At 47.1% G+C, this 18,099-nt stretch overlaps 7 non-coding genes across 7 annotated transcripts; all 7 read right to left on the bottom strand.

Moving 5' to 3' along the window:
* Positions 1–11,232: 11,232 nt before the first annotated feature.
* Positions 11,233–11,315, bottom strand: TRNAL-UAG (transfer RNA leucine (anticodon UAG)). The gene has a single exon. It is a non-coding gene; the product is annotated as a tRNA-Leu (tRNA).
* Positions 11,316–12,341: 1,026 nt separating this feature from the next.
* On the bottom strand, positions 12,342–12,424 carry TRNAL-AAG (transfer RNA leucine (anticodon AAG)). The gene has a single exon. It is a non-coding gene; the product is annotated as a tRNA-Leu (tRNA).
* A 188-nt stretch (positions 12,425–12,612) lies between these two features.
* Positions 12,613–12,695, bottom strand: TRNAL-CAG (transfer RNA leucine (anticodon CAG)). The gene has a single exon. It is a non-coding gene; the product is annotated as a tRNA-Leu (tRNA).
* A 632-nt stretch (positions 12,696–13,327) lies between these two features.
* On the bottom strand, positions 13,328–13,410 carry TRNAL-UAG (transfer RNA leucine (anticodon UAG)). Its single transcript has one exon. It is a non-coding gene; the product is annotated as a tRNA-Leu (tRNA).
* A 1,025-nt stretch (positions 13,411–14,435) lies between these two features.
* TRNAL-AAG (transfer RNA leucine (anticodon AAG)) lies at positions 14,436–14,518 on the bottom strand. Its single transcript has one exon. It is a non-coding gene; the product is annotated as a tRNA-Leu (tRNA).
* A 189-nt stretch (positions 14,519–14,707) lies between these two features.
* TRNAL-CAG (transfer RNA leucine (anticodon CAG)) lies at positions 14,708–14,790 on the bottom strand. The gene has a single exon. It is a non-coding gene; the product is annotated as a tRNA-Leu (tRNA).
* Positions 14,791–17,516: 2,726 nt separating this feature from the next.
* Positions 17,517–17,599, bottom strand: TRNAL-UAG (transfer RNA leucine (anticodon UAG)). Its single transcript has one exon. It is a non-coding gene; the product is annotated as a tRNA-Leu (tRNA).
* Between the last annotated feature and the right edge of the window lie 500 nt (positions 17,600–18,099).

The following is an 18,099-nucleotide window of genomic DNA, read 5'->3' on the forward strand; positions in this document are numbered from 1 at the left end:
GAAACTGAACTGTTGTTCGCAAAACTATTGTTTCCTGGAGATTCCCTGTCTGCAAACAGGGAAGAGACCACCCTTTTTGCAGATAGTGAAAAAGGTAGGTAACGCAGATCTTTGCGGACCTACTCATTCTCCCCATTGTTATTTATTGGTCTTTGGTTATTGTGATCCATGAGGTATTCACTGCCTGCAAACAACGTAGAATAGAAATATTCTGTCTAGTCTTTGCACCTAGTGATAAGATAGGCAGTGCTGACTTTTTAGTCCCTCGTTACGAGCCGTCATGTCTGTCTTCTCCCCACTGATGAGTAGCCTGTTTAGCCCGGACCGCCTATTAGAGATGGACCATCCAGCCCCGCTGGAAGGCACCCCTAATAAGGACATGTTCATGAAGCATGGATTGACCGCTATAGCTTATAGTAAACTATGGCATAAATATACAAAAAAGGGTCAAGAAAGTCAATGGCCCCTGATAGGATCCTTCGATGATGATAAAATAAAAACGCTAGAAACCGCCCTGGGTAAAAACAAGACAACACCTACTATGCTTGACAGCTTCGGCATGTGGCGAAAAGAAACTGAACAGCGTAAAAAGAAAACTGAGAGTAGGTTGGAAAAAGAGCTGCAAAAAGCAGCCCACCTAGCTGCTCAGAAACTAAAAAAGGAGATAGAGGAAAGAGAGAAAGCTAAACAGAAACTAGAAAGGGAAACGCCAAGCCAGTGTCCGGTTAGAACCCCCTCCATGCTCTACCCTGACTTACCCTCGAAACGACAAGCCAATGAGGACCTGCTGTTAGGTCCTCCTATCATCTACATGCCCCCTCCATATGCCCCTTCTCAACCCTTGGCGCAGCACGCGCCACCCCCAGGTACAAGCGAAGGTACCGCCACAGCGTCGGCCCCAATAGCCTCTGTGCCAGCCGAACCCCATGTATTAAAACCCGCATCAACAACAACGTTAGATGACCATGAGACTCGAGGGGCTGGCCCTGCAAGAACAAACAGACTAGACAAGGATGAGCGAGCGGGGATCGACAAAATAGCGAGGACACTGGTAGAAAGGAAGGATGATGAAGAGTACATCACAGATATGTTCGGCTCGTATACAGGGAGTCACAGACGACATTTTACCGTACGACTGTGTTATCATGTCTTGAATGCATACGAGGACCGATATCGAGACAAAGGTCCCGAGAGCCTAAGGACTCTGTACCGGAAGGTCGATATCGGGGATGAGGGCGAGTGTGATGTGTCGGACCTCCTTACGCGTACGCTTGAGGTTTTCCGCCACCTCACTGAACGAAAGCCAGGAGCTAAATCCGCAGCCCCCGTAGTGACCGAGCCACCAACCGAGCAATCTAACACCATGATGCCAATACGAGAGGCTGCCCCTTACTGGGTTCCCCCTCGAGGTACAGGGACTCACGATGATGCAAACAACCAAGATGCGAAGGGAAGGGTAGTATACAACTGGGTCTACCAGCCATGGGACCGGCAAGAGATACTGACATTCCGGAAATCTCTACCCGACCTACGTAAAAACCCCACTGCCTTCTATACTGAATTAGGTACAGCCCTGGGTTCAACGATCATGACCCTGGCTGACATCGACTTGTTCTTCGGGTTATGTCTGCCAGCTGATGTGTGGAAGCAAATCCGGAAAGTCGACCACCTTGAGCTGTTCGGACACACCTGGTCACAACTCGATGACTTGGACAAACAACGGGGACCAGGACAAAAGCCGTTGAAATCCATTCTAGACCTCCCAGATAAAATCGTAGAGAAATTAAAAACCCTAATCCCAGAAAAGAAAGTGGACTGGTCGATAGTAACAGCCTGTCGCCAAAAACCCCAGGAGGATGTATCGGAATACTTCTCCCGGTTTGAAACGGTGTTCTCCGATTACAGCGGCCAGGACATGACCACTGCAACCGGACACCATCTGTTTGTCCAGAATTATGTTAAGGGCCTATCATTGGACATCTCCCAGAAACTACAGGCCAGCGAGAGTAGTTGGGCAGCCTCCAAACCTACAGCGATTCTCCAAATGGCCCAATATTATGAGCATCAGAAAAATGAAAACGATAGGGCGACAGAGAAAAAGAAGAAAGACTTAAAAGAGAGGGTGATGATTGCCAAACTGCAAGGGGTGACTATAGGACGAGACCAATACCGGGGAAACTACCAGACAAACGTCCCTAAGACTGCATTTCCCCAGGACCGCACTCTGACTCCCTACAGTGGACGCACAGACCTTAGAGATGACCAGTGCGCTTTCTGCAAAGGGACTGGCCATTGGAAATCCCAGTGCCCAGTTCTCCTGGAAATGATCAGGAACAGAGACCCCAGGGATGTAGCAAACGGACCGAGACCTAAGGGACCACAACGAGGGCCCCCAAATGACGCGACTAATGACAGATCAAGCAGACCAAATACGTTCGATCGACCCAGACAGAACCAATATCAACAATCTGACTATGACGACACTCACACCTTTGCATAGGACAGCCAAGGGCGAGGGAGGGATCCAGTCGAGCTCTATGTTGACCAGCAGGGCCCTTATGTCACTGCTAAGGTCCTGGGTACCAAGTCTCCATTTCTGGTAGACACTGGCGCAACACGTAGTGCGTTATCTAAACGACTGATTCCAAGGGCACCCTTGTCTGGCTCACTCATAACATCGACAGGTTTCGATGGAACGCCCTCCACCAACCCTTTGTCTGCCCCGATTCTCTTTGACGTAGAAAACAACACCACCGACACCACGTTCTTGCTTTCCTCCAATAGCCCTGACGCCATTATGGGACTTGACTTACTGAAACACTTCCGAGCGACGATTAGGTGTTCTCAAGATGGAGTTCGAGTGTTTCTTTACGACAACCCCGTTCTGCTTAAACATTGTTCCCCCCGACACATGTTTTCCATCACCGACGTCGACGCGTCCCTGCTTGACACTCTACCTCCGTATCTGTGGGCCAAAGCGGATTCGGACGTAGGGCGTATGTTAATTGACCCAGTGCACATTACTGTCCGACCAGACGCAACACTCCCAAAACTCCCACAATATCGGATATCGCCAGAGGGCGAGAAGGCATTGGTAATGATTATCCAGTCACTGATAGACGCAGGAGTGGTAGAGGAAGTGGTTAGCAACGTTTGCAACAGCCCTATCTTGCCCATTATCAAGAAGCAGGGAGAGGGAGATGAGAAAGCATACCGTTTCATCATCGACCTCCGAGAGATCAACAAAGTGGTGGTACCCCAGTACCCTGTGGTCTCAGACATCACCACCATCCTGACCTTGATTCCATCCACTGCCACCACCTTTTCCGTCATCGACCTCAAGAACGCATTCTTCTCCATCCCCATCCACCCAGACAGCCGATATCTCTTCGGCTTTACCCTAAAATCCCGCTCATATAGGTTTTGCCGAGCCCCTCAAGGCTACACGGAGAGCCCTAGCATCTACAGCCAGGCCCTCAAAAGGCAACTAGACCAAGTCCGGTTACCCGACGGGGTGGTGTTGGTACAATATGTCGATGACATCCTTTTGGCAGCCGACACCACCCCTCTAGCGGTTACCGCCACCATTCAACTCTTGCACTTCCTTGCGGAAAATGGCCACAAGGTCTCCAAGAAGAAGTTGCAATTCTGCCTACCCCAGGTCACTTACCTGGGCCACCTTCTGTCCAAAGATGGAAGGAAACTCACCCCTGATCGAATCCAGACCATTCTAGACACCCCTGTCCCTAAAACCCAGAAGCAGGTTCGCTCCCTATTAGGCCTCACCTCCTTCTGCCGACAATGGTTGCCAAACTTCAGCCTCGTTGTAAAACCACTGCTCTCTCTCCTAAACAAAGACGTCCCTTTCCCACTCCCTTGGACTCCTGAGTGTCAAACTTCCTTCACGGAACTACGAGATGCCCTTTGCTCAGCCCCTGTCCTGGGTACCCCTGATTACAGAAAGCCCTTCTCCCTTTTCACTCACGAAAGGGAGGGGTGCGCTTTATCTGTCTTGACCCAGGCCATCGGTCCTAAACAACGACCGTGCGCTTACTTCTCTGCCACTCTTGACCCTGTCGCCAGAGCCTTGCCTGCCTGCCTTCGAGCTGTAGCTGCTGCTGCAGTCTCTATCCGACAGAGCGAGGGGATTGTACTCTCGAATTCCCTCACGGTACTGGTACCCCATGCAGTCGACACCCTCCTGAACCAAACCAAGACGCAACACCTGACGAGTGCACGACTGACTGGATACGAACTGACCTTGCTTGCCCCCCATATCACCCTGAAAAGATGCACCACACTGAACCCAGCAACTCTGTTACCCTTGCCAGAGAACGATCCCAATGTGCACCCCGTACATGACTGCGTGACTCTTACGGACGAACAGACCAGGAGTAGGGTCGATCTCAGAGACACAGCTTTCCCTGACCCCGACGGGGAGTTGTGGGTGGACGGTTCTTGCATCAAACTCTCCGATGGTACCACTTCCGCTGCCTATGCAGTCACCACGGCTCGAACTGTAGTAGAAACAGCCCGCATCACCCAGCGATCTGCCCAGGCAGCGGAACTGATTGCTTTGACGAGAGCCTGCATCCTGGCAACAGGAACCACGGCGAACATTTACACCGACAGCCAGTATGCCTTCGGGGTGGTTCACCATTTTGGGCTCCTCTGGAGGGAGAGAGGATACTTGACCTCACACGGCACACCCATTTTGCACGGGGATTTAGTCTCCGCCTTAATCGAAGCTGTCCTCCTCCCCAACAAACTTGCCGTTATCAAATGCCAGGCACACAAGAAGGTGACAGACATTATTGGACAAGGAAATGCACTAGCCGACATCACCGCCCGAACGACAGCTGGAAATAGAACGACAACACATATGTACGTGACCAGGTCACAAGCAGAAAACTGGACTGACGCCAAGGACACAATTAGAGACATACAAACGGCTAGCACACAACACGAATTGACTGAATGGGCACGGGTGGGATTGAAAGACGATGAAGGCTGCTGGCGGACAAAAGACACGAACAGATGGTTGCTACCTGATTCATACTTGATTCCCATATTAACCATGGCACACTCCCCTGCCCACATAGGATCAGCCCCCATGATCGAACTTGTCTCCAGGGTTTGGCACAATGACAAGATCCCAGATTCCGCCAAACGCCTGGTCCAACAATGCTTAATATGCCTGCAACACAACCCCGGGAAGGGAACTGTAGTACCCCGGGGGGGATTTGGGGTCCCAAACCACCCATTTGAAGTCCTGCAGATGGACTACATCCAGCTAGACAGATGCCAAGGCCTGAAATATGTACTCGTCGTGGTGTGCGCATTTAGCAAATGGGTGGAAGCATATCCAACCCGTGACAACACCGCTATGGCCACTGCAAAGGTCCTGTTAAAGGAGTTTTTCCCCCGTTATGGCCTCTGTCGTGTTTTATGGAGTGATAATGGCCCCCACTTTGTAGCCAACGTTATCCAGCTCATCCTAAATGGGCTGGGTATCAAACAGAAATTCCACGCAGTCTTCCACCCTCAATCTGCTGGGCTTGTCGAACGACACAATGCCACACTAAAGCTTAAACTGGCCAAAATAGTGGCTACGACGGGCCTGAAATGGCCAGACGCCCTCCCATTGGCATTGCTATCGATGCGCTCTACCCCCACCCGACATCACTTAACCCCTTATGAAGTTGTCTTCGGTCGACCCATGAGCGTCTGGTCTGCCCCGAAACCAACTTCCATTCATGACGTTCCGGATGTCCTAATGTCTGATTATCTGTACAAATTGACTGAAACTTTGTCTGTCCTTCATCAGCAGGTGCAGCAGGCCATCCCCGATGCTTCCAGGGGTCCGGGTCACGCCATCCAGCCGGGGGACTTCGTGCTGATCCGAAACTTTCAGCGATCAAAGAGTTTGGAACCCCGGTGGACGGGCCCCTGGCAAGTGCTGATCACCACTCGGACCGCACTTCGAGTGGAGGGGAAGAAACACTGGCTGCACGCTCATCACTGCAAGAAGGTCTCTCCAGCCCTGGCCACGACAGACACCGTCAACACCCAAGAAGAGCTCCTGAACCAGGACCGACCATCGTTGAACTGCTACCCTGATACAGAGACACTTGAACTTTCAAAACATCCTGACCCCACTGTGCCATCTCGAGAAGGGTATTTCCTGCGTCGAAAGGAGGGAGCTTCGGCTAAGTAGGCCACGGACTAGGTTAGAGGATCTCAGAACGGTGACCCAAACTACCAAGGGTTACCTGGAGAGAAGCTAAAACTAAGTCTGTGGTCCTGCCCACTACCGAGCACCTTGAAGACGAAGATGATGGAAGCGCCAGATAAGAAGATGATGGAAGCGCCAAATAAGAAGCCGACGGAGACAGCAGGAAATACCCACTACAGAAATCCGAGAATAGACAGGCTCCATAGCTCAAAGACAATTGCACTCTTCATCGTAATTCTCCTCTGTTTTCTCCTCATGACTACGCTCTGGATTATGGAAGAACATGCACCTGCTCACGAAACATTCCTAACCACTGCTCAGCCTACCACCATGAAGGAACATTATCTAATTTCGCTCTCTCCTCAACTAAGAGAGAGACGAAAGGAGTTTTGGAACAACTCTTTCGTGCAACTACTTCACCAGCACAATCTTGCCACCAACGCCACCAACTGCTGGATCTGTGGGTTGCTACCCCATGCCACTGGACATTCAATACCATTCATCCCTTCACCCTTCTCCGTCCACGGCTCCTGCCTTGCCTGGCTGATCCTCTTGCAAGAGAGCTATACGGACAATGCCACCTCCAGCAGAACTGCAGCACATTCTCCTCATGGGGCCGGGCGAAACAAGACAAAGACACACTTCTGCCCGCTGACCCCCAGCGACTCGATCCAAATGGACATCCCGGCCAAAGAACGAATCGAAATGCAGGTGTTCAACAATCCAACCAGACCCACCTTCTCCTATCTGCGGAAACGAACGGCTGCCACTCTGACTGTGGCCCTGACGGTCATCAACGTCACAGGCCACATGTGTGTAGAAGGACTTGGGACACAGCTGGTGGGTCGCAGCGCTTGCCGCTTTACCAGAACTTTGGACTCCACGGATCCACCTTCCTTTGTGTCATCCCCAAACATGTATTTCATCTGTGGCACGAAGGCCTACACCTGGCTCCCCAAAGGCTGGGGGGGCACTTGCTACATCTCCTTCGTCCTTCCTCCAACTTATGTGGCCCCAGCGAATCACCACAGACAAAAACGAGCCAAAGACGTTGAGCAAGCCGACTCAACAGGGGCACAGTTCCTCGATGCTATGAAAGGACTCGTCCCCCTCTGGGGCCCGATGGCAAACAGCCGTGCCATCCGACATTTGACTCAGGCAGTCGAGACAACCATGAACATCACAGCGGGCATCTTTGCCAACAACACTGCCGAGCTCCAAGCGGTCCGTTTGGTGGCTCTTCAGAACCGCCTCGTTCTAGATGTGGTTCTGGCGGACCGTGGAGGAGCATGCCGCATTATTGGGGCCAGCTGTTGTACATACATACCGGACAACTCACCCTCAGTGTACAAAGCCATCGAACATCTTCACAGACTCTCTTCGGAAGTTCACCAAGAGCAAGAAGAATGGTCGCTTGGTGGTTGGTTCTGGGACACCGTCAAAAGCTGGGGCTGGAGACTGCTCACCATTATCCTGATTCCCGTAGTTGTAATATGTGGCCTATGCTTAGGAATTCAATGTTTGCCGCCTATGTGTTCCTTATGTGCGAGTTGTATTTTTCCCAAAACTGTGGACATTGGAAGCGAACATATGAGGGCATTGTATGATACCGAAGTTAGGAATTTGATGAAAATTGACATTGAGTAAGCAAGTTGGCTAGATATGTTGAAAAGGGAGGACTGTTGAAAGTTAGGCTGAAAACCGTCAACATTATCGGCGCCCTCTTGCTCTCCTTAAACCTTTTGTGCGCGTAAAACAGCCGCCATTTTGGACACCATGGCTTCCCTGCTCTCGCCGAGAGCCAGCGCGTCTCTCTCTCTCTCCTAGCTTCGCTGGCAACCCCCTGCTTGCACCTGCCTTGAGTCATAAACCCCTCTTCGGCGCTGCTCTGCCCCAGGCCCTCATCCTGTTCCCAGCACGACACCTCCCTGCTTCCCCGTCATGATCTCCGGCCCTTTTTGATGCAAACCCCTTTTCCCCGTGTGCCCGTTTGCCTTCCCCGTTCCCAGGCCGACACCTAGCTCTGCCGATACCAATCCCTTGCCCCTCCCCATACAATAGAAAGCTTCCCTCCTCAAAGGACCCCCGAGATGATCAAAGCCCCCCCCATCCCACGAGATCCGATCGAAACCCGCACACTCCGTGAATCGGCGGAATACCCAGCTGCGCGATGATCATCACCTGTTGTGAACGGGGCGGGGACTTCCACTGTAACCTTGCGTGGGAACGGGCTGGGAAGGGGGGGATTCTGAGGATGTCTTTCCGTACATCAAAGTATCAACGAGAATGTGTTACATGTAATAAAGAGATAAACTTGTGTATAAGAGGCCAGGCCTCAGGGATGCAGTTAGAGCACCTCAGAACGATACCTTCTGTCCGTTTCGTTGTGTTCTCCTCCGGAGAGAATGAAAACCTTGTTTCCTGCCTTCCAGTCTCCAGCGCCTGCCTCTTCAATAGTTTAACTTCTTTGTGGGTTCAAGAGGCGACACCGCCGGGCAATAATTAAGGATCTTATATTCTGGTTGGTAGTGCCCCCCAATTAGAAATTCCACAGGTGGAATACGCAAATCTAAGCAGCCCCTGATCACAGCCCTGAGGAAATTGCTGTAAGTGTGTTGGAGTCCAGCTGTCTACCAGGTGCTTGGCATTCTTCCAAATTGGCATGGCCTGTCTGGCTAGGGAATACAAGAGAATGACTCTTCTAGATGAGCTCTTACATGGGTCATGAGCTCATTTGGTAAGGATTGCACTTTATCAGCAAGACTTTGTACAACAGAAATATATGAGAAACCCAAGCTCTCTTGACTAGACGAGGATGGAATAACGTCCCAGGTGAAGACGAACAGATGCAACTTCCATCAGATGTTACCCTGATGAAGAAGATTATATCTCCAAAAGTCATGTGAGAAGTGGCTTTCGAACCCACGCCTCCAGAGGAGACTGCAGCCTAAACACAGCGCCTTAGACCACTCGGCCATCCTGACAGTGAAGAGTCCTAAGAAATGTATAAAAGTCACTCAGAAATTTCTGCGTCCATGCAAGCTTGAAATAATTTCAACCTTCAAACACAAGGTGCAACTTTTTGCACAGGACAATAAACACAGAAGATCACATATGAAAGCATTTCATTTCACAGGTGTACTGTTTTTATGCTTTTAGAATAACTTATACCTCTCACCAGCTATTTAGGGTTCTGTATCCTACTCACAAAATTACCTTGCCTGCGACCTATCTCTCTATACACAAACAACTACTGCTCAGGAAGTAGGAAGACAGAAGATGGGGCAGTTTATGCAAATTTATGCTGTCAATGTGCCTTGCAGATTCATGCAGAATTTCTAGATCCTTGCTGGAAACAAGAGAGCAGGCCTTGTTTCAGATCAACTGTCCCTAGCAAGGAACATCTGAGCACATCCATTCTTTTGCTCTCTAGCCCCTGGCTTGGGACTCACCCTCACTGGCTGAGGAGTGAAGTTCTGCATACCAACGTTGCATAGAAGGTATGTTTGTGATTGGTTTGAGATGGGTGGGAGGTCAAAAGCAGGGAAAAGCAAGTCACCTTCACTTCTAGTCTCCTCTTCTATGCCTACCTGCCGTTCACTCACTTTGTCTTTGTTTCATTCTCTCCTTCCGCAACACCCCATCTCACTCACTGGCTCTATCATTCGTGCTCTTTCCCCTTGTTCTTCATTTCATAGTGGAAACATCTCTTGAATGGAGCATTAGAAAATGAGGTTACATAAAATTAAAAATCTACTTATTGGAAACCAAAAATATCACAAGACTGAATGTAAGCCATTTCTTCAATAAAAGGGATTTTTTAGGCACCCCCCAAAAAACACATAAAACACCACTAGTGCTAGAAGAATATTATACGAGCTTGAAGACAGAATTGGGCAAATTCATTTGCAGTTGAAACTGAAGTTTGGTACTTATTCAGATATTATATGCACTGTCAATTTTTAGCTGAGATTCTGAAGGAACGCAGAGACAAAATGTACTTAAAGTTTTGTCAGATGTGGGATTTGAACCTACGCCTCCAGGAGAGACTGCGGCCTTAACGCAGCACCCTAGACCACTCTGCCATCCTGACCACATGCTTTTTGTCCATCTACATAGTGAGAAAGATATTGTGAACAATAAACAACACACATCTTAGGCCATGAGTGGCTATAGCAAGAAAAAAACTCACTTCACTTTTCCAAAAGACAACCATATAAGCCCATGTGAGGGAAATGATCTGATTTTCTCCCTCAAGAAAAAAGAAGATTAAACACAGGTTTGACAGATGTGGGGTTTGAACCTACACCTCCAGAAGAGACTGCGACCTGAACACAGCGCCTTAGACCACTCGGCCATCCTGACTTGCATTTGCAGCACCTTCCACAAGCCAGACAGCCATGCAAGTTTGGTACCGAAAAGGCATGCCCTCAATTTATTTATCCCATTATAAGCATTTCCCACAGATCTTTGAACAATCCATACAGAGCAGTACCTATGAAGAACTCTTTAGACCTTTAAAGCGTACAAAGAGAAAGTGCTATTCACCAGCCACTTGAACGGCCGAAAGCTGCTTTGAAATTGAGTCAACAACCACATCTTGGCTGACTAAAGCAAATTCAACAAGGGATCTCAATGTCACAACATAGGGTGGAATACGCAAATCTAAGCAGCCCCTGATCACAGCCCTGAGGAAATTGCTGTAAGTGTGCTGGAGTCCAGCTGTCTACCAGGTGCTTGGCATTCTTTCAAATTTGCATGGCCTGGCTGGCCAGGGAATACAAGAGCATGACTCTTCTAGATGAGCTCTTACATGGGTCCTAAAATCATTTGGTAAGGATTGCACTTTATCAGCAAGACTTTGTACAACAGAAATATATGAGAAACCCAAGCTCTCTTGACTCTACGAGGACGGAATAACGTCCCAGGTGAAGACGAACAGATGCAACTTCCATCAGATGTTATCCTGATGAAGAAGATTATATCTCCAAAAGTCATGTCAGAAGTGGGATTCGCACCCACGCCTCCAGAGGAGACTGCGGCCTAAACACAGCACCTTAGACCACTCGGCCATCCTGACAGTGAAGAATCCTAAGAAATGTATAAAAGTCACTCAGAAATTTCTGCGTCCATGCAAGCTTGAAATAATTTCAACCTTCAAACACAAGGTGCAACTTTTTGCACAGGACAATAAACACAGAAGATCACATATGAAAGCATTTCATTTCACAGGTGTACTGTTTTTATGCTTTTAGAATAACTTATACCTCTCACCAGCTATTTAGGGTTCTGTATCCTACTCACAAAATTACCTGGCCTGCGACCTCTCTCTCTATACACAAACAACTACTGCTCAGGACGTAGGAAGGCAGAAGGTGGGGCAGTTTATGCAAATTTATGCTGTCAATGTGCCTTGCAGATTCATGCAGAATTTCTAGATCCTTTCTGGAAACAAGGGAGCAGGCCTTGTTTCAGATCAACTGTCCCTAGCAAGGAATGTCTGAGCACATCCATTCTTTTGCTCTCTAGCCCCTGGCCTGGGACTCACCCTCACTGGCTGAGGAGTGAAGTTTTGCATACCAACGTTGCATAGAAGGTATGTTTGTGATTGGTTTGAGATGGGTGGGAGGTCAAGAGCAGGGAAAAGCAAGTCACCTTCACTTCTAGTCTCCTCTTCTATGCCTACCTGCCGTTCACTCACTCTGTCTTTGTTTCATTCTCTCCTTCCTCAACACCCCATCTCACTCACTCGCTCTATCATTCGTGCTCTTTCCCCTTGCTCTTCATTTCATAGTGGAAACATCTCTTGAATGGAGCATTAGAAAATGAGGTTACATAAAATTAAAAATCTACTTATTGGAAACCAAAAATATCACAAGACTGAATGTAAGCCATTTCTTCAATAAAAAGGATTTTTTAGGCACCCCCCAAAAAACACATAAAACACCACTAGTGCTAGAAGAATATTATACGAGCTTGAAGACAGAATTGGGCAAATTCATTTGCAGTTGAAACTGAAGTTTGGTACTTATTCAGATATTATATGCACTGCTAATTTTTAGCTGAGATTCTGAAGGAATGCAGAGACAAAATGGACTTAAAGTTTTGTCAGATGTGGGATTCGAACCCACGCCTCCAGGAGAGACTGCGGCCTTAACGCAGCGCCTTAGACCACTCGGCCATCCTGACCAGATATTGCTTGTCCATCTACATAGTAAGAAAGATAGTGTGAACAAAAAACAACACACATCTTAGGCCATGAGTGGCTATAGCAAGAAAAAAAACTCACTGCACTTTTCCAAAAAGACAACCATATAAGCCCATGTGAGGGAAATGATCTGATTTTCTCCCTCAAGAAAAAAAATTAAACACAGGTTTGTCAGAAGTGGGATTTGAACCCACGCCTCCAGAAGAGACTGCGACCTGAACGCAGCGCCTTAGACCACTCGGCCATCCTGACTTGCATTGGCAGCACCTTCCACAAGCCAGACAGCAATGCAAGTTTGGTACCGAAAAGGCATGCCCTCAATTTATTTATCCCATTATAAGCATTTCCAACAGATCTTTGAACAATCCATACAGAGCAGTACCTATGAAGAACTCTTTAGACCTTTAAAGCGTACAAAGAGAAAGTGCTATTCACCAGCCACTTGAACGGCCCAAAGCTGCTTTGAAATTGAGTCAACAACCACATCTTGGCTGACTAAAGCAAATTCAACAAGGGATCTCAATGTCACAACATAGGGAGGAATACGCAAATCTAAGCAGCCCCTGATCACAGCCCTGAGGACATTGCTGTAAGTGTGCTGGAGTCCAGCTGTCTACCAGGTGCTTTGCATTCTTCCAAATTTGCATGGCCTGGCTGGCCAGGGAATACAAGAGCATGACTCTTCTAGATGAGCTCTTACATGGGTCCTAAGCTCATTTGGTAAGGATTGCACTTTATCAGCAAGACTTTGTACAACAGAAATATATGAGAAACCCAAGCTCTCTTGACTCTACGAGGACGGAATAACGTCCCAGGTGAAGACGAACAGATGCAACTTCCATCAGATGTTATCCTGATGAAGAAGATTATATCTCCAAAAGTCATGTCAGAAGTGGGATTCGCACCCACGCCTCCAGAGGAGACTGCAGCCTAAACACAGCACCTTAGACCACTCGGCCATCCTGACAGTGAAGAGTCCTAAGAAATGTATAAAAGTCACTCAGAAATTTCTGCGTCCATGCAAGCTTGAAATAATTTCAACCTTCAAACACAAGGTGCAACTTTTTGCACAGGACAATAAACACAGAAGATCACATATGAAAGCATTTCATTTCACAGGTGTACTGTTTTTATGCTTTTAGAATAACTTATACCTCTCACCAGCTATTTAGGGTTCTGTATCCTACTCACAAAATTACCTTGCCTGCGACCTCTCTCTCTATACACAAACAACTACTGCTCAGGAAGTAGGAAGGCAGAAGGTGGGGCAGTTTATGCAAATTTATGCTGTCATTGTGCCTTGCAGATTCATGCAGAATTTCTAGATCCTTGCTGGAAACAAGAGAGCAGGCCTTGTTTCAGATCAACTGTCCCTAGCAAGGAACGTCTGAGCACATCCATTCTTTTGCTCTCTAGCCCCTGGCTTGGGACTCACCCTCACTGGCTGAGGAGTGAAGTTCTGCATACCAACGTTGCATAGAAGGTATGTTTGTGATTGGTTTGAGATGGGTGGGAGGTCAAGAGCAGGGAAAAGCAAGTCACCTTCACTTCTAGTCTCCTCTTCTATGCCTACCTGCAGTTCACTCACTCTGTCTTTGTTTCATTCTCTCCTTCCTCAACACCCCATCTCACTCACCCGCTCTATCATTCGTGCTCTTGCCCCTTGCTCTTCATTCCATAGTGGAAACATCTCTTGAATGGAGCATTAGAAAATGAGGTTACATAAAATTAAAAATCTACTTATTGGAAACCAAAAATATCACAAGACTGAATGTAAGCCATTTTTTCAATAAAAGGGATTTTTTAGGCACCCCCCCAAAAAACACATAAAACACCACTAGTGCTAGAAGAATATTATACGAGCTTGAAGACAGAATTGGGCAAATTCATTTGCAGTTGAAACAAGTTTGATACTTATTCAGATATTATATGCACTGTCAATTTTTAGCTGAGATTCTGAAGGAACGCAGAGACAAAATGGACTTAAAGTTTTGTCAGATGTGGGATTCGAACCCACGCCTCCAGGAGAGACTGCGGCCTTAACGCAGCGCCTTAGACCACTCGGCCATCCTGACCACATGTTGCTTGTTCATCTACATAGTGAGAAAGATAGTGTGAACAAAAAAAACACACATCTTAGGCCATGAGTGGCTATAGCAAGAAAAAAACTCACTGCACTTTTGCAAAAAGACAACCATATAAGCCCATGTGAGGAAAATGATCTGATTTTCTCCCTCAAGAAAAAATAAGATTAAACACAGGGTTGTCAGAAGTAGGATTTGAACCCACGCCTCCAGAAGAGACTGCGACCTGAACGCAGTGCCTTAGACCACTCGGCCATCCTGACTTGCATTTGCAGCACCTTCTACAAGCTAGACAGCCATGCAAGTTTGGTACCGAAAAGGCATGCCGTCAATTTATTTATCCCATTATAAGCATTTCCAACAGATCTTTGAACAATCCATACAGAGCAGTACCTATGAAGAACTCTTTAGACCTTTAAAGCGTACAAAGAGAAAGTGCTATTCACCAGCCACTTGAACGGCCCAAAGTTGTTTGAAATTGAGTCAACAGCCACATCTTGGCTGACTAAAGCAAATTCAACAAGGGATCTCAATGTCACAACATAGGGTGGAATACGCAAATCTAAGCAGCCCCTGATCACAGCCCTGAGGAAATTGCTGTAAGTGTGCTGGAGTCCAGCTGTCTTCCAGGTGCTTGGCATTCTTCCAAATTTGCATGGCCTGGCTGGCCAGGGAATACAAGAGCATGACTCTTCTAGATGAGCTCTTACATGGGTCATAAGCTCATTTGGTAAGGATTGCATTTAATCAGCAAGAATTTGTACAACAGAAATATATGAGAAACCCAAGCTCTCTTGACTAGACGAGGACGGAATAACGTCCCAGGTGAAGACGAACAGATGCAACTTCCATCAGATGTTATCCTGATGAAGAAGATTATATCTCCAAAAATCATGTTAGAAGTGGGATTCGAACCCATGCCTCCAGAGGAGACTACGGCCTAAACACAGCGCCTTAGACCACTTGGCCATCCTGACAGTGAAGAATACTAACAAATGTATAAAAGTCACTCAGAAATTTCTGCATCCATGCAAGCTTGAAATAATTTCAACCTTCAAACACAAGGTGCAACTTTTTGCACAGGACAATAAACACAGAAGATCACATATGAAAGCATTTCATTTCACAGGTGTACTGTTTTTATGCTTTTAGAATAACTTATACCTCTCACCAGCTATTTAGGGTTCTGTATCCTACTCACAAAATTATCTTGCCTGCGACCTCTCTCTCTATACACAAACAACTACTGCTCAGGAAATAGGAAGGCAGAAGGTGGGGCAGTTTATACAAATTTATGCTGTCAATGTGCCTTGCAGATTCATGCAGAATTTCTAGATCCTTGCTGGAAACAAGAGAGCAGGCCTTGTTTCAGATCAATTGTCCCTAGCAAGGAACGTCTGAGCACATCCATTCTTTTGCTCTCTAGCCCCTGGCTTGGGACTCACCCTCACTGGCTGAGGAGTGAAGTTCTGCATACCAACGTTGCATAGAAGGTATGTTTGTGATTGGTTTGAGATGGGTGGGAGGTCAAAAGCAGGGAAAAGCAAGTCACCTTCACTTCTAGTCTCCTCTTCTATGCCTACCTGCCGTTCACTCACTTTGTCTTTGTTTCATTCTCTCCTTCCGCAACACCCCATCTCACTCACTGGCTCTATCATTCGTGCTCTTTCCCCTTGTTCTTCATTTCATAGTGGAAACATCTCTTGAATGGAGCATTAGAAAATGAGGTTACATAAAATTAAAAATCTACTTATTGGAAACCAAAAATATCACAAGACTGAATGTAAGCCATTTCTTCAATAAAAGGGATTTTTAGGCACCCCCCAAAAAACACATAAAACACCACTAGTGCTAGAAGAATATTATACGAGCTTGAAGACAGAATTGGGCAAATTCATTTGCAGTTGAAACTGAAGTTTGGTACTTATTCAGATATTATATGCACTGTCAATTTTTAGCTGAGATTCTGAAGGAACGCAGAGACAAAATGTACTTAAAGTTTTGTCAGAAGTGGGATTTGAACCTACGCCTCCAGGAGAGACTGCGGCCTTAACGCAGCGCCCTAGACCACTCTGCCATCCTGACCACATGCTTTTTGTCCATCTACATAGTGAGAAAGATATTGTGAACAATAAACAACACACATCTTAGGCCATGAGTGGCTATAGCAAGAAAAAAACTCACTTCACTTTTCCAAAAGACAACCATATAAGCCCATGTGAGGGAAATGATCTGATTTTCTCCCTCAAGAAAAAAGAAGATTAAACACAGGTTTGACAGATGTGGGGTTTGAACCTACGCCTCCAGAAGAGACTGCGACCTGAACACAGCGCCTTAGACCACTCGGCCATCCTGACTTGCATTTGCAGCACCTTCCACAAGCCAGACAGCCATGCAAGTTTGGTACCGAAAAGGCATGCCCTCAATTTATTTATCCCATTATAAGCATTTCCCACAGATCTTTGAACAATCCATACAGAGCAGTACCTATGAAGAACTCTTTAGACCTTTAAAGCGTACAAAGAGAAAGTGCTATTCACCAGCCACTTGAACGGCCGAAAGCTGCTTTGAAATTGAGTCAACAACCACATCTTGGCTGACTAAAGCAAATTCAACAAGGGATCTCAATGTCACAACATAGGGTGGAATACGCAAATCTAAGCAGCCCCTGATCACAGCCCTGAGGAAATTGCTGTAAGTGTGCTGGAGTCCAGCTGTCTACCAGGTGCTTGGCATTCTTTCAAATTTGCATGGCCTGGCTGGCCAGGGAATACAAGAGCATGACTCTTCTAGATGAGCTCTTACATGGGTCCTAAAATCATTTGGTAAGGATTGCACTTTATCAGCAAGACTTTGTACAACAGAAATATATGAGAAACCCAAGCTCTCTTGACTCTACGAGGACGGAATAACGTCCCAGGTGAAGACGAACAGATGCAACTTCCATCAGATGTTATCCTGATGAAGAAGATTATATCTCCAAAAGTCATGTCAGAAGTGGGATTCGCACCCACGCCTCCAGAGGAGACTGCGGCCTAAACACAGCACCTTAGACCACTCGGCCATCCTGACAGTGAAGAATCCTAAGAAATGTATAAAAGTCACTCAGAAATTTCTGCGTCCATGCAAGCTTGAAATAATTTCAACCTTCAAACACAAGGTGCAACTTTTTGCACAGGACAATAAACACAGAAGATCACATATGAAAGCATTTCATTTCACAGGTGTACTGTTTTTATGCTTTTAGAATAACTTATACCTCTCACCAGCTATTTAGGGTTCTGTATCCTACTCACAAAATTACCTGGCCTGCGACCTCTCTCTCTATACACAAACAACTACTGCTCAGGACGTAGGAAGGCAGAAGGTGGGGCAGTTTATGCAAATTTATGCTGTCAATGTGCCTTGCAGATTCATGCAGAATTTCTAGATCCTTTCTGGAAACAAGGGAGCAGGCCTTGTTTCAGATCAACTGTCCCTAGCAAGGAATGTCTGAGCACATCCATTCTTTTGCTCTCTAGCCCCTGGCCTGGGACTCACCCTCACTGGCTGAGGAGTGAAGTTTTGCATAC

The sequence above is a fragment of the Lissotriton helveticus genome, chromosome 8 (genome assembly GCF_964261635.1).
Source record: "Lissotriton helveticus chromosome 8, aLisHel1.1, whole genome shotgun sequence".
Taxonomy (NCBI): Eukaryota; Metazoa; Chordata; class Amphibia; order Caudata; family Salamandridae; genus Lissotriton; species Lissotriton helveticus.